The 16,951-nt window shown below is 37.3% G+C and overlaps 1 protein-coding gene across 5 annotated transcripts in view; it reads left to right on the top strand.

The window, feature by feature from the left end:
• Positions 1 to 16,036, top strand: part of LOC136855157 (gastrula zinc finger protein XlCGF57.1-like) — a 52,869-nt gene extending 36,833 nt beyond the window's left edge. For 3 of the 5 annotated variants that reach the window (XR_010857930.1, XM_067132064.1, XM_067132062.1), the window contains 3 exons: positions 3,301 to 4,300; positions 14,925 to 15,250; positions 15,529 to 16,036. The gene's annotated coding sequence lies outside the window, so the exon portion shown is untranslated. The remainder of the gene's footprint in view (positions 1 to 3,300; positions 4,301 to 14,924; positions 15,251 to 15,528) is intronic. The other 2 variants (XM_067132063.1, XM_067132065.1) reach the window with 2 other exon arrangements.
• The last annotated feature ends 915 nt before the right edge of the window (positions 16,037 to 16,951 follow it).

Below are 16,951 nucleotides of genomic sequence, written 5' to 3'. Positions count from 1 at the left end.
TTCCCTTGCATACCTTTCTATTATTCCTCTCAGTTTCCCTTGCAAACCTTTCTATTATTCCTCTCAGTTTTCCTTGCATACCTTTCTATTATTCCTCTCAGTTTCCCTTGCAAACCTTTCTATTATTCCTCTCAGTTTCCCTTGCATACCTTTCTATTATTCCTCTCAGTTTCCCTTGCAAACCTTTCTATTATTCCTCTCAGTTTTCCTTGCATACCTTTCTATTATTCCTCTCAGTTTCCCTTTGCAAACCTTTCTATTATTCCTCTCAGTTTCCCTTGCAAACCTTTCTATTATTCCTCCCAGTTTCCTCAAACCTTTCTATTATTCTTCTCAGTTTCCCTTGCAAACCTTTCTATTATTCTTCTCAGTTTCCTCTTGCATACCTTTCTATTATTCCTCTCAGTTTCCCTTTGCAAACCTTTCTATTATTCCTCTCAGTTTCCCTTGCAAACCTTTCTATTATTCCTCTCAGTTTTCCTTGCAAACCTTTCTATTATTCCTCTCAGTTTCCCTTGCAAACCTTTCTATTATTCCTCTCAGTTTCCCTTGCAAACCTTTCTATTATTCCTCTCAGTTTCCTTTGCAAACCTTTCTATTATTCCTCTCAGTTTCCCTTGCAAACCTTTCTATTATTCCTCTCAGTTTCCCTTGCAAACCTTTCTGTTATTTCTCTCAGTTTCCTTTGCAAACCTTTCTATTATTCCTCTCAGTTTTCCTTGCATACCTTTCTATTATTCCTCTCAGTTTCCCTTGCAAACCTTTCTGTTATTTCTCTCAGTTTCCTTTGCAAACCTTTCTATTATTCCTCTCAGTTTCCCTTGCAAACCTTTCTATTATTCCTCTCAGTTTTCCTTGCATACCTTTCTATTATTCCTCTCAGTTTTCCCTTGCAAACCTTTCTATTATTCCTCTCAGTTTCTTTGCATACCTTTCTATTATTCCTTTGCAAACCTTTCTATTATTCCTCTCAGTTTTCCATACCTTTCTATTATTCCTCAAAACCTTTCTATTATTCCTCTCAGTTTCCCTTGCAAACCTTTCTATTATTCCTCCCAGTTTCCCTTGCAAACCTTTCTATTATTCTTCTCAGTTTCCCTTGCAAACCTTTCTATTATTCTTCTCAGTTTCCCTTGCATACCTTTCTATTATTCCTCTCAGTTTCCCTTGCAAACCTTTCTATTATTCCTCTCAGTTTCCCTTGCAAACCTTTCTATTATTCCTCTCAGTTTCCCTTGCAAACCTTTCTATTATTCTTCTCAGTTTCCCTTGCAAACCTTTCTATTATTCCTCTCAGTTTCCCTTGCATACCTTTCTATTATTCCTCTCAGTTTCCTTGCAAACCTTTCTATTATTCCTCTCAGTTTCCCTTGCAAATCTTTCTATTATTCCTCTCAGTTTTCCTTGCATACCTTTCTATTATTCCTCTCAGTTTCCCTTGCTAACCTTTCTATTATTCCTCTCAGTTTCCCTTGCAAACCTTTCTATTATTCCTCTCAGTTTCCCTTGCTAACCTTTCTATTATTCCTCTCAATTTCCCTTGCAAACCTTTCTATTATTCCTCTCAGTTTCCCTTGCAAATCTTTCTATTATTCCTCTCAGTTTTCCTTGCATACCTTTCTATTATTCCTCTCAGTTTCCCTTGCTAACCTTTCTATTATTCCTCTCAGTTTTCCTTGCATACCTTTCTATTATTCCTCTCAGTTTCCCTGCAAACCTTTCTATTATTCCTCTCAGTTTCCCTTGCAAACCTTTCTATTATTCCTCTCAGTTTTCCTTTGCATACCTTTTCTATTATTCCTCCTCAGTTTCCCTTGCATACCTTTCTATTATTCCTCTCAGTTTCCCTTGCATTTTCTATTATTCCTCTCAGTTTCCCTTGCAAACCTTTCTATTATTCCTCCTCAGTTTCCCTTGCAAACCTTTCTATTATTCCTCTCAGTTTCCCTTGCATACCTTTCTATTATTCCTCTCAGTTTCCCTTGCATACCTTTCTATTATTCCTCTCAGTTTCATCAAACCTTTCTATTTCCCTCTCAGTTTCCAATACCTTTCTATTATTCCTCTCAGTTTCCCTTGCAAACCTTTCTATTATTCCTCCCAGTTTCCCTTGCAAACCTTTCTATTATTCTTCTCAGTTTCCATGCAAACCTTTCTATTATTCCTCTCAGTTTCCCTTGCAAACCTTTCTATTATTCCTCTCAGTTTTCCTTGCATACAGTATTCCTCTCAGTTTCATGCAAACCTTTCTATTATTCCTCTCAGTTTCCCTTGCAAACCTTTCTATTATTCCTCTCAGTTTCCACTGCAAACCTTTCTATTATTCCTCCCAGTTTCCCTTTGCAAAAACTTTCCCTATTATTCCTCTCAGTTTCCCTTGCAAACCTTTCTATTATTCCTCCTCAGTTTTCCTTGCATACCTTTCTATTATTCCTCTCAGTTTCCCTTGCAAACCTTTCTATTATTCCTCTCAGTTTTCCTTGCATACCTTTCTATTATTCCTCTCAGTTTCCCTTGCAAACCTTTCTATTATTCCTCTCAGTTTCCCTTGCAAACCTTTCTATTATTCCTCTCAGTTTTCCTTGCATACCTTTCTATTATTCCTCTCAGTTTCCCTTGCAAACCTTTCTATTATTCCTCCCAGTTTCCCTTGCAAACCTTTCTATTATTCTTCTCAGTTTCCCTTGCAAACCTTTCTATTATTCCTTTCAGCTTCCTTGCATACCTTTCTATTATTCCTCTCAGTTTCCCTTGCAAACCTTTCTATTATTCCTCCCAGTTTCCCTTGCAAACCTTTCTATTATTCTTCTCAGTTTCCCTTGCAAACCTTTCTATTATTCCTTTCAGCCTCCCTTGCATACCTTTCTATTATTCCTCTCAGTTTCCCTTGCAAACCTTTCTATTATTCTTCTCAGTTTCCCTTGCAAACCTTTCTGTTGTTCCTCTCAGTTTCCCTTGCAAACCTTTCTATTCCCATCACCTTAGTTCATATCTATGCCCTCTTTGTCTTTCTTGCTATGTTGTTTCCATATCTGCTACTTCTCTTACTTATTTGTCATAATCTCCCTTCTCTCCTCACAGGTCCAAACTGTTGCAACCTGTAAAATCCCAGGCTATTTCTCAAACTTCTGGATGGCAAATATTTCCACCCCTTAATCTTTTAGATTATTGACAGGATTACCAATTATTCAAGATTGTCATTTGATTATATATAGTTAATAAATACCAATTAACATATTAAAAGATGTTTGCTAAGAACAGATTTTTCTAACTGTATAACTAAACTTCTATTTAACTTAGGAATGCAGTGATTGGCAGAGATTTTGCATCAAAATCGGAAGACCATTACTCAACACAAAACAACGAATCTAACTTATCATTTGCCACAGAGCCTGGTGGTCAGAGGCACGGAGGAAGGAGTTCCAGGGAAGTTTGTAGAGCACCCCAGAGCTCGGCTTCGGTGAAGAATAACTCCCAAAGAAGTGCCGAGGACCACAAAGAGGATGATGAGGAGGAGGAGGAAGAGGACGAGGCCAATAAGGTTTATCTCTGTTTTCAAGTGAAAGATTTAAGCCCGAGGTTTTTCTTTGTTGGACCTTTTATAGAGTGTTTCGCCCTGTGGGGGGCTAGTACCATCAGTGTGCTTCATATGGTGCACTGTAGGCAATACTTCAAGTTCTTTGCAGCTTCCCTTCCATGGCCCCTAGGTGCTAAACCCCTTTCATTCCTTTTATTGTATTTCCATTCATATTATCTTTCTTCCATCTTACTTTCCACCCTTTCCTAACAATTGATTCATAGTGCAACTAGGAAGTTTTCTTCCTGTTACGCCTTTCAAACATTTTTGCTGTCAATTTCCGTTTCAGCATTGAATGACCTCATCTTAGGTCCCAGTGCTTGCTTGGTCTGTGGCCTAAATTCTCTCTTGTGTAGATTGTTTTGCTTACATTTTCATTCATTCTTCCCTTTCGTTTCCCCTTTAGATTTTCCATTGTCAGGTCTTTTATCGATTGTTTCACTTACATTTTCAGCACTTTTCTTACCTTTTCATTTCTTCTCTTCCGTTTCCCCTTCAGGTTTTCCATTGTTGGGTCTTTTACAGATTGTTTTGCTTACCTTCTCTTTCCTTCTTTGTTCCCATCGAGGTCTCCAGAGTGAGCGAGAGGATCATGTGCATGGTAGCCAAGAAGAAAGCCCGGCTCAGGGCAGCCAGTGCGAGACGGAAACACTTCAGGAAACGGCACAGGAAGATGACGCAGAAGTTCCTGCACTCATACACGGCCAACAGAGGCCAGAGGAGGTTGGCCTGATGTTCATTGTCTGTAGATTAAGCTGCAACCCTTGACGTTCCTTTTCACTGGAACTTCAGAAGTTCTAGTGAAGATGCAATGCATTACTTCCCTAATACTCTGCATTTTAATACATTTTTATCTATTTACTAATTTATTATTTATTAAGTAATTAATTATTTTTTTTAATAGGTGAGTTCTCTTCTTTCTGCATTTCCCTTTGCATCCTCTTACATCTTCCTAATGAACACCATATTCTTTGGAAGCTTGAATATCAAGTCAGTGCCCTTGTGGGCTTGTCCCATATGAATAGGTTTCATCTTTTGAATAAATAATAATAATAATAATAATAATAATAATAATAATAATAATAATAATAATAATAATAATAATAATAATAATAATAATAATAATGTACCTCCATTCATATTCTCCCCCTTCAGTATTACTTTCCTTCCTCAACCCTCTCCTGACAAGTGTTTCATAGTTCTTCAACTGCCAAAGGTTTTCCTCCTGCTGTTGCACCTTTCAGACCTTTCTATCCTCCCAGTTCACACGCTCAGACCTTTCTATCCTCTCAGAACTTCCCTTTCAGACCTTTCTATCCCTCTGTTTCCCTTTCAGACTTTCTGTTCCTCTCAGTTTCCATTTCAGACCTTTCTATCCCTCTCAGTTTCCCTGTCAGACCTTTCTATCCCTCTCAGTTTACCTTTCAGACCTTTCTATTCCTCTCAGACTTTCTATTCATCTCAGTTTCCCTGTCAGACCTTTCTATCCCTCTCAGTTTCCCATTCAGACCTTTCTATTCCTCTGTTTCCCTTTCAGACCTTTATCCCTCTCAGTTTACCTTTCCAGTCTGCTCTATCCTCTCAGTTTCCCTTTCAGACCAACTCTATTCCTCTCAGACTCCTGTTCACTCCTCCCTAACCCCAGTTTCCCTTTGTTTTTTTCTTCCTCTCAGTTTCCATTTCAGACCTTTCTATCCCCCTCTCCAGTTTCCCTTTCAGACCTTTCCAGCTTCCTCTCAGTTTCCCTTCAGACCTTTCTATCCCTCTCAGTTTCCCTTTCTGACTTTCTATTCCTCTCAGTTACCCTTTCAGACCTTTCTATCCCTCTCAGTTTCCCTTTCTGACTTTCTATCCCTCTCAGTTTCCCATTCAGACCTTTCTATCCCTCTCAGTTTCCCAGCATTCAGACCTTTCTGTCCCTCTCAGTTTTCCCTTTCCAGACTTTCTATTCCTCTCAGTTTCCATTCAGACCTTTCTATCCCTCTCAGTTTTCCCTTTCAGACTTTCTGTTCCTCTCGGTTCAATTTTGAACCTGTTATCCTCTCAGTTTCCATTTCAGACCTGTTATCCTCTCAGTTTCCCTTTCAGACCTTTCAATCCCACTCAGTTTTGCTTTCAGACCTTTCCATCCCTCTCAGTTAACCTTTCAGACCTTTCTATCCCTCTACGTTTCCCTTTCAGACTTTCTATTCCTCTCAGTTTCCCTTTCAGACCTTTCTATCCCTCTCAGTTTCCCTTTCAGACCTTTCTATCCCTCTGTTTCCCTTTCAGACCTTTCTATCCCTCTCAGTTTCCCTTTCAGACTTTCTATTCCTCTTGGTTTCCCGTTCAGACCTTTCTATCCCTCTCTGTGATGTGACATTCTCTCGGTGAGACGTATTCGTTCTTGGTCTGAATAATCAACCCAATATCACGCGTATAACATGCAGTTAGCGAATGACCTATAGCTAGAAGTGTTCGTGAACTGTCGGTGATTAGATTGTCAGAATAGTACGATAAAGCGTTGACTAAGTTGTTTTTTCGAGTGAATTATTAAAAACTGAACATCATGGAAGCGTCTAGCAACAGTGGCAAGAGCTGGAGGAGTCTCGCGTGCCTTGCAGATATGCAATATGATGAACTGGCAGGCAGGGAACTAGGCTTTCTTATCGTTGAGATCAACAACAACTCCAACCAAAAGATGCAAAACATTCACAGACATATTGAAAGGATATGATCCTTCAAACTAAGATCAAGTCTGCAGAAAATATATGAAAATAATTGATGGAATACCAAAGAAAGTTCAAGTTATCAAAAGACTTATAAAAGAAAATTTACATCCAATCAACACATTCCAACAAGAAAATGAATAAGGTGAATATAGTGAATATATTGACTGATGCAATAGGAAAACAAATACCTAAAGCATGTAAAAATATGTAGTGTGTAGTATAGCATTGCCAATCCACAAAACCTTATTAGGAAATGCTATGCATGCCACGTGTGCCTACTCATCCTACATGTGCAAGAAGTCCAACCAAGTAAAAATAAGGACACAAGAGTATTTTGCTCAACATGTCTAGTGTGGATAGACAAGGTCATTAAATCAAGACTTAATGTACAAACTGTGGAGGATGAAGACGAAGAAGAAGAGGAAGAGGAAAACAGAAAAGAAGAAAATAATATTGAAAAGATAGAAAAAAATAATGAAAATAAAGAACAGGATAAGAGTATGGATGCAGAGAAACTCATAGATTGTACATATGAGGCAATACAGCTTCCATATGATGAAATAAATTATATGATATGATAACTTTCCAAAATAAAATCCCAAACAAGATTGTACCTGGATCTTCATACTAATGGGAAAGAGCAGAAAAAAAGAAAAGAAAGACACAGTATGCCCTTTTGAGAAGAGAGAGAATTTTGGATTCGATTGAAGATGTCTACAAACATCCCCAGGACATAATACAACTATGAGATTTATGGCAAATGTGCATATCTGAACGGCTATGAGTTGAATGCAGTGATCTACATCCAAAAATATGCAGAAACTTGAGACAAGGAAAAGGGTGCAGATTCAACAAAAAGTGTAGGTAAATGTATCCTGTAGCCGTGAAGAACGAAAATCAAAATCAAAATCAAATACATAACAAAATTCAAAGAAAAAATGAAGCAAATAAAGAGAGGAATAAGAATATGAGATGAAGGGAAAAAACGAAACCAACACCGCGTTATGAATTGTTGGCATGCAATATAGCGCGTCAGCACCTAAAATTAGAGTGAGACGTCCATCAGATGAGTGATGGGTACAGAACCAAAGAACAAACAATGCATTTATGATGCAGAGGATGGTACAGGTACAGAAGAAAAATGCAGTATATGCACAAAGTTAATAAATATGAGGGAAGATCAAATATTTTGGAAACGCTGGATTTTTAATGTCCGAATTTCTGGAAATGAAGACAAGAATAATATATCAGAACAGGAAAGAAGCATGGGAAAATCCTTATTATTACCCATGTTAGATAATGGGGATAACAAGCAAACCATCATAGTGATGGATGCGCAAGGTTTAGTTTCAAGTAACTCAAAAAGAAAAATAGAGTTCTTAGAAGAACTAACCCAGAATGAAAAAATAGACATAATGAATATAAGTGAAACATGGTATTCCCAAGAGACTGGTAATGACAATCAGATAAAGGGATTCCAAACTTATAGATCAGATAGGAAAAATAGGAATCAATGGGGAACAGCGATATATGGGAGAAACGTTAATCAAGGAAAAATCTGTGAGAAATATAGTAACAGAATGTGAAATAATTGAGGTAGAATTTGAATCTGAAAAATTAATGAACATCGAAATGTACACACCCCCTAATACTAAAGAGTTTGACATAATAATAGACAAATTAGATAATGTAGAAATCACAGAGACTGGACCATACTCCCTATCCAGAGACTTTTAACTTTCTTCGTGCAGAATGGAAAAAGAGCGAATAGGAGACTGTGGTTGTATTTATACATATAAAAAGAGAGTAATAGTAGCATGAAGATGAGACAATTTAACTGCTAGACATGCTACTAGAAAATAACATTCAGCAAATAAATCACCTCCCAACAGAAAAGGAAATACTGTAGACCTAGTATTTGTGAATGAGGTGAACTATGTTAAAGAAATAATAGTGTATAATAAAGAGTATTTCAGACCATAATGTCGCATGGAATTAATAGTCCGTTCCAAAGCAAGTGAAAACAGAGATAAACAAGAAAACGAAAATTAAGGAAGGATATGGAAAATACAATTTATATATAGTAAGACCTTCGAACCCTTTCTATTCCTCTCAGTTTCCACTTTCCAGATCTTTCTATCCTTCTCAGTTTCCCTTTCCTTCTTTCTGATTTCCTCTCAGTTTCCCTTTCAGGCCTTTCCATCCCTCTCAGTTTCCCTTTCAGACCTTTCTATCCCCCTCTCAAGTTTCCCTTTCAGACCTTTCTATCCCTCTCAATATCCCTTTCAGACCTTTCTATCCCTCAGTTTCCCTTCCAGACCTTTCTATCCTTCTCAGTTTCCCTTTCATACCTTTCTATTCCTCTCAGTTTCCCTTTCAGACCTTTCTATCCCTCTCAATATCCCTTTCAGACCTTTCTATCCCTCAGTTTCCCTTCCAGACCTTTCTATCCTTCTCAGTTTCCCTTTCATACCTTTCTATTCCTCTCAGTTTTCCTTTCAGACCTTTCCATCCCTCTCAGACCTTTCTATCCCTCTCAGTTTCCCTTTCAGACCTTTCCATCCCTCTCAGACCTTTCTATCCCTCTCCGTTTCCCTTTCAGACCTTTCCATCCCTCTCAGACCTTTCTATCCCTGTCAGTTTCCCTTTCGAGACCTTTCATCCCTCTCAGACCTTTCTATCCCTGTCAGTTTCCCTTTCAGACCTTTCCATCCCTCTCAGACCTTTCTATCCCTGTCAGTTTCCCTTTCAGACCTTTCCATCCCTCTCAGACCTTTCTATCCCTCTCAGTTTCCCTTTCAGACCTTTCCATCCCTCTCAGACCTTTCTATCCCTCTCAGTTTCCCTTTCAGACCTTTCCATCCCTCTCAGACCTTTCTATCCCTCTCAGTTTCCCTTTCAGACCTTTCTATCCCTCTCAGACAACTTTCTATCCTCTCTCAGTTTCCCACTTTCAGACCTTTCCATCCCTCTCAGACCTTTCTATCCCTCTCAGTTTCCCTTTCAGACCTTTCTATCCCTCTCAGTTTCCCATTCAGCACTGAAGAACCTCTTCATAGGTCCCTGCACTTGGCCTTTGGCCTAAATATATTCCATTCTGTAGTCAATCTTTTGCGGATCTTTTCCTCCTTCCATTTTTTCATGAATTACAGATGGCAGTCAATTATATTCTCTTTATCAGAACAAAACAATTTATCTGAAATTGTTTGGTTAAATTATTCTCAGTTGGGTTGAAAGATTGGTTACAAGCTAGTCATAAATCTATGCAGTCATTTAATGTGCCTGGCATTGTTCTATTTATTATTATTGTGTGTGTGTTATTATTTGTGTGTGTGTGTGTGTGTGTGTGTGTATTATTATGCTCTATGAATTTAACCAACTGCTGAAACTTCAGGAAGCGTTGCTTTGGTCGTAATGGTCTTGTTCTTGGGTTGGTTTTGTCGTCACATAATCACTTAAGAATGGTTCTTTATAAAATATACTCTGAACTTCATGGTCAGGTTACGAATTCACAGACACGTCAACTTTTCATTGGAACCTAACTAATTTTCATACACGAGTTTTTCACAGACACATGAACATTTGCGAATACTGAGAAACCCTACAAAAGTGTTTATGTTCAATTTTTTTATGTATTTTATAAGTTTTCAAGCTTTTATGTGTAAATTAAATAACATTAAATAATAAAAGTATTAATTTTTTCTCTCTCTTACCGACATGTGTATGTGTACAGTATTTGTTTTGTATGATAAATAAATTTTTTACCTAATAATAAGTACTAATTTTCAAATATTAATAAAATTAAATATAATAATAATGATAGGCCTAATAATAATATAACTGTAATTACAAAATTCGTACGTGATACGTATTTTAAACAGACAAATATCTTTCCCTCATCTTTAGTCAGAAGCTCGAATGCAAAGCTGTCAGACATGTCCATTTAACATGACTAGAAGGGGGAGTGTTGCTGATTAGTGAGTCAAAGGTTTCTTACTTATTCTCTCTCTGTCTCTCATGTTATTCTCTGTGTCTCCGTAATAATTGATAAATAATTTCACTCATAGTAAGGACAACCCTTCTCTCTCTCTCTCTCTCTCGTGTTATTCTCTCCGTCTCCGTAATTGATAAATAATTTCACTCTCTTCTTAGGTAAGGACAACCCTTATCTCTCTCTCTCTCGTGTTATTCTCTCTGTCTCCATAATAATTGATAAATAATTTCACTCTCAAGCAAGGACAGCCCTTCTCTCTCTCTCTCTCTCTCTCTCTCTCGTTCATAGTTAGCGCTCACACATTTTTACAACTTATTATTTCGGTGTACTTGCCTTTTGCCAAAATACTATTTTGTTCCCTGCTAGTGTTTATAGATTCTGACCAAATAATCTCTCTCTCATACATATATACACATGTGGTTATTTTAAGCCAGTTGTCCACGGTGAGGTAGCCTATGGCAGTTGATGTTTTCCTATGTTACTTTACTTGCTTTACAAGAATTTAAAGTAATATTTTGTCAGCTGGCTGTAACTAATCTGTAATTGACCTTTGAAGGCTACACGACGATACCAACAGGTCCCCTGCACCGACCTATACAGTTCAAAGGTAAATTACAGTTGCTTTGTGACACGCCATCTTAAACTCTTGCAAAACAGAAATAAATAACACAGAAAAATATCAACTGCCATAGTCTAACTTCGACTGGTTACTATTCAAACTTTCGGTTGGGGTGAAGAAATGTAAACAGTACGTTTGGGCGGTGCTTAGCACCTTATCATATTTTGAAAATACAGGGTCTGGTGTAATGCGCTTGTTTAAAGTGGAACAAAATTAAGCCTTTTTGATTATCCTTTATTTTTTGAAAATGAATGTATTACCCACAGAGTTGGCGGAATTAATATAATGCTCAAAATTAATATAATGCTTGTCGGTTTTAATAATGTTCCAATACAAATACTAATAGCTAACTCTGCAGAAAAACGCCTGCACTGGATTTTGAGAGAGCACTTAGCAAGGTCTTGTATTCATTGGACTTTTCTAAACATTTGCAGCTTAACTAGCCTACCCGCTGCTGAACCATCGCCACTTCTTGTGGATTCCGAAGATTTTCTAATCAAGCTTGTACGATATTTGACTTTGCACCTTTTGGGATGTTAAATTCAGCTGATAACAATCTTGCGATTTCAAGCACCATTTTTATTACATTTTGATAGTACAATTGAATTGCTTTTACTCTCTGTTCCTTTGTTAATCTCATGGTCGTATAAAATATCTGAAAAAATGAAGATTTAGCAAATTAAATAAAGAAAATATACATTATAAGATATATAATATTAAAAAGGGCGTTACTTATGCCGCACCCTGTATTCTTGGCAAGTTTGTATGTTGTGGCAGGCGATAATGTTTCACTGTGCACACACTAGCCACAGGGTTACAGAAAATGTAAAAGAATATTACTTTAAATTCATGTAAAGCAAGTAAAATAACGTAGGAAAACGTCAATTGCCACAGTCTAGCTCACCGCGGAACACCGGATTAGAATACTACTCTCTCAGTTGGAGGCATCGGGTGATTGGCTCGCCTGTAAGACAGCGCATGCGTCATAGGGCCTGGAATCAACAGTACTAGTAATATATGAAAAGTGCCTTTGGAACGGCTCCCGCTGTCCATTTATGCGCCCTTTTATTTAAGCTTGTTTTTCGTGTTCCAAATGACACATAACAGGAAACACAACAATAAGATGCCTAAACCTTTTCCCAAGTTATTTACCCCACCCTAAATCCCGAATCCCCAACGGGTCCCCCTTAGCGTTAGCTATTCTTGAAAATTGTTTTGCCACTAAAGGCCACGATTCCCAGCGGGTCCCTTTACCGTCGCCTACAGTTCTAGATAATTTACAGCTTAATTACAGCCGAGCGACAAAATATTACTTTAAACTCTTGTTCAGCAGGTAAAGTTCTATAGAAACACGTCAAATGCCATAGTCTAGCTCACCGCGGACAGCTAGCTCAGATCTACCACACATTTTGCTAAATATTTTGTTCTTCTTTCTCTCTCTCTCTCTCTCTCTCATACACACATACACATTTTGCTAAATATTTTGTTCCTCCCTCTCTCTCTCTCTCTCTCTCATATATAGATTTTGCCAAAATATTATTTTGTTCCTGATAGTGTTTATAGATTTCGACCAAATAACTCTCTCTCTCTTTTTCCCTGATAGTGTTTTGAGATGTCGACCAAAATGATCAAAATCAGCAAGTTAATCTGATTAGGCTTTGTTCCACACACAATATTTTCATCATAATACTCTGAATATTGTACCACAACGTACAAAAACTGTGCCATAGTGTATGAGTAGTGCACCGTTCATATATTATGAATGATATACTTTTGAGGTGCTCACTGCACAATGATTTTGCAATAATCTGATAAAGGTCTTTTCCACTGCTGAAACTGGAACACTGAAATCATCTCTTAATCTTTTGGAAGGCTGTTTGTCACATTTTGTCAGTTCAAAAAAGGCTGTGTCATATTTCCTAAGCTCAAAAAGGCACATCTGATATTATATTATGTTTTTCTATATACAAAAAGGCCTGTATGTTATATTTTCTACACTGAAAAAGGCCTGTCTCTTGAATTATATTGCACATTCAAAAAGGCTTGTCTATTATATTATTTTCTCTACTTAAAAAGGTCTGTCTTGCTGCATTTTCCATATTCAGAAAGGCCTCTCTGTCATCATATTTTCAGGCCTCGTAGTGCTCTTACTTTTCCTGCTTTTTCAGACCACCACCTACTTAGTCCTGCTTTTCCTACTTTTTTTGAGGAAACTCATACAAAAAAGTTTGACAGGTTTAAAATGCAATGTCTTTGTTTATTGGTTTGTTGATTAACCACATTATTAGTGATGATGTGTTCGGTTTATACATAGGCTGCCATCTAATGTTATTTAAATGTTTGTGTAAACATCACCAAAGCAAGTACTATTTAGAGATGACAGACATCTGGCCCCCTGACCAACAGTCTTTCATTCATTGGAAAGATTGTTGGGGAAAAGCATTAATTTCACTTTTGCTTCAAAGCTGAGCAAAGTGGAAATGACTCCTTTTCGGGAACACGATGCTCACAAGTTCATGACAATAGTGGTCAAGCACTTGGTTGACAGGAGTACCACTGAATAGCATCTCTTCTTCGCCATTTTTTTGCACAGTGCCTCGTCCATTGATGAGGAGAGAATTCTTCTGGAGAGGAATCTATCAAAGAAGTGGCTTGTGAAATGTTCAGGGTGTACCCTTGTCAAGAACGCTGACAACCTTATGCAAGAGTGGCAGTTGCATTCAAATAAGGTAAATTACAAAGGTTTTATACATGAGAGTACCAGCAGCCCAAATGGACACTGCATCAGACTACCCATCAGACGGAAGCAGGTTGATTACTTCTGGGAAAATATTCTAAGCAATGTCACCAGTTTAGGAATCCCCAAATACCCAACTCTTGAAAAACTTATCAAGGCAGTAGCATTGACATTGAGCCATGGATAGGCTCACGTCGAGGGGGGCAGTTTCTCTCTTAACAAGATTTGTCACAGTCAAAGTTGGAGAATGATCTGCAGAAGATGATCAGATGAAATTGTTTTTCTAAAAAAAAAAAAAAAAAAAACTTGAGTGATAGTGCATCTCATTGACTGACTCTCTGACAAATTAGTGTAGTAAAATTTGCTTTGAGAAGTTAATGTATTGTGAAGCTCTGTTTTTGTAACTGCTGATATTTAATCTGATTGACTATACCTTCCTGTTTGTGTATTGCTTGAGTATTATTGAATGCTAGTCAAAGGCTTATTCCTGTTGAAAACCTGACGTGGATAATGTTGCGTCATTTCCGTTAAATAAATGAATAAAAAGGGTGAAACCAAATGCAAAGGCTTAGTAACTGTCTCATAATTAGTAGTAAAATAAAACAAGCTAGAAAAATACCTTTTGTTGCTTGGTTGGTCAGGGATGGGCTTAGTTGGGGTTTCCCCTTTCAAAAAGATAAAAAGTCTTTATTTAATATAATGGAGCAAGTAACACCTGCTTACATGTACTGACTGCTCATGCTTTGATAATGAATTTCAAACGTTGCTGCATGTATGCTTTTAAATGCTTAAATTGTCACATTTGAAATATCACATTATATCCTTGTGGCACTCTTCCTACTTCTTTAACAACGTTTTGGTCAGACTCCTTTTTTTTTCAGGGGCTGCTAGAAGGCCTGTATTTTATACATTCTAAAAGGTCCATTTGTTTTGTATTTTCTATATAAAAGGCCTGTGTTATATTTTCTATATTCATAAAGTCCTCTCTAATATTTTCTGTATTCAGAAATTTTCTGTATTCAGAAAAAGGCATTTTAAAAATGTACAAAATATCAACAGCAATTTTGGAATGCTTATACTAAGGACCATTACAATGTCTTCTTTCATGTTCTGTGTGGAAAAAGGCCTGTCATAATTTTGGTCATAAAGACTTGTACAAATGTTGAAGATAAAAAACAGTAACTGTGGAATACTTTAAGGTTTGTCAATAAAAGCATCTGAGTATGTACAGTGTCTTCTGTTTGTATACTTTTAGTGATGTCTAACAATTACTTTCTGTTTTTCAGGTCAGAACAGAAGCTCAAGGTATCAAAGCAGGCGGATCAGATATGGCAATGACTGATGCCTCAAGAACTCTCTCAATCAGGCCTGGGCAGGAAGTGATGCCCTTTCTACCCACCAGAGTACCATTTCTTGATACAAGTGTCCACATCATTCTGCTGGCATGTCTACTTTTAGGACATGTGGACCACTTCCTGTCTGCTTTTAGGACATTTAGACTGTGTCCTAAACCTGGCCTGCCTTGCTACTACAGAAGCCTCAGATTATAATTTGCAGATATCATCATCCAGGTGTAACTTCTTGGATGCAGCCAGGATGCAAGTTAGCCCAGGTAAATATTATATTAGTGGTTTCGATTGTAATTTTGGCCTCTAAAATTGATACGTGCTGAAATTATTTATAATTGTATACATACTCCATTTAGAAGTGCAAATTTTAACATTTCAACTGATTAACTGCTAATTCAAATAGCATTACAATTGCTTTAATTGCATTTTTTATTTGCTTTATAGTACTGCATTTTTAAAAAGCATTTGCTTGAATAACATAATGCATTTTGATTTGCTTTATAGTTCTGCATTTTGAAAAAATTTTTTCCTTTTCTTTCAGTTTCTCGTGGCCTGAGAAGTGGCAGAGGAGATGAACGCACTGGTAAAGCCCCACAAATATAATATATGGCTGTCCACCGACCTTGGTGGACAGCCTAATAACACCAGTGTTGTGTTGAAACAAGAAACAAGAAGTCTGAGCAACAAGAACTTTGATATTCAGTGGTAGTTAAAAGTAATTCCACACCCTTTTTACCTAGTGGATGTTCTCTACAGAAACTACAAGCTGCAGGATTTATACACACATTATATTGTAACAGGGGTCTTCTACATTGTTGTACAAGCTGCTTATTAGTTCAGGTGTAAATACTGCTGTGTATTAATTTTTCCATGGTTCTGCTGTGTAGACCTTGGTTTATTCGTAAATGCTACATCAGTTTTTCCCAGCATGCAGGCGTCAAAACCTGTAAAAGAGAAAGAGGGATTAAAAAATGGAAGGTGAAGATATAGGCAATACAAGATTTTATGATGCATTGCTAAATAAAGATACTGGTCCCTTACAAATTAAACATTGTTTAATTGTCCTGTGACAAAACAAACAACATTCACCTGTCTACGTACCGGTTGAACGAACACACCACTCTCACAGTCCACTGAAAATGCACACTGCTTTCATAAAGGCCTCTATGCACATCTGAAGGCACCCCTCCTGTCCTCCACAATATGGCAAAACATTAAAGTTTCCTAGAGCTGGTTGAAGAAATCATCTTGGCAACCTCTTTCGACAGCTCTGGGGTCCTTTCTCAATGGTGGGGCCTCATCGACCTTGCTGGTGGTGGTGTGAGTTATTCTGAAATAAAAAAATGTGTATCAAGTCTTGCATACAAAATGTAGTGAAGTGTAGATACAATTACTTGCTTTCCCATTACTGAAAGCAATTTCTAATCTTGACTATACTACCCATCTACTGAATCATTCTCATCAATTTCTACAAGAAGCAGAACAAAATATAAATCCCTCACTCCAAGAACTACTATATGAAAATCTGATTACTGATATTTGAAATAATTCAAAATTTCATAGCTTATTTGACCACTCATGTTTGGCTGATGCAAAGAGTTCCATGATCTTTAAACTACATGAACTCTATTTGCTGCTTTGTACACTGCTTACAAAATATCTAGTTATGTGGAACTCTGTTGCAACAAGCTCCCTTTCCTTATATAAAATCCTGCCAAACAATTATGAACTCACCTGTGTAAGAAACATTCATCAACTGTATAGCTGTATTTGTGTAGAATATTATGCAGCTTTCAAGAACGTCCAACAATTATTCATTAATATTTAGAGTTAATTGTTATTGAAAGTATTCTAGGTTTCTAACTCACAGGGAAATCGGCCTCTTGAAACTTTCAATACAGCTGTGAACAAGTGCTGCCTGAAAGCAAGAAATAATATCCCTTCCAATGCCAACCTGCTGAAAA

This window comes from Macrobrachium rosenbergii, chromosome 30 (assembly GCF_040412425.1).
Source record: "Macrobrachium rosenbergii isolate ZJJX-2024 chromosome 30, ASM4041242v1, whole genome shotgun sequence".
Lineage (NCBI taxonomy): Eukaryota > Metazoa > Arthropoda > Malacostraca > Decapoda > Palaemonidae > Macrobrachium > Macrobrachium rosenbergii.
This window is presented reverse-complemented; position numbering and strand designations above follow the sequence as displayed.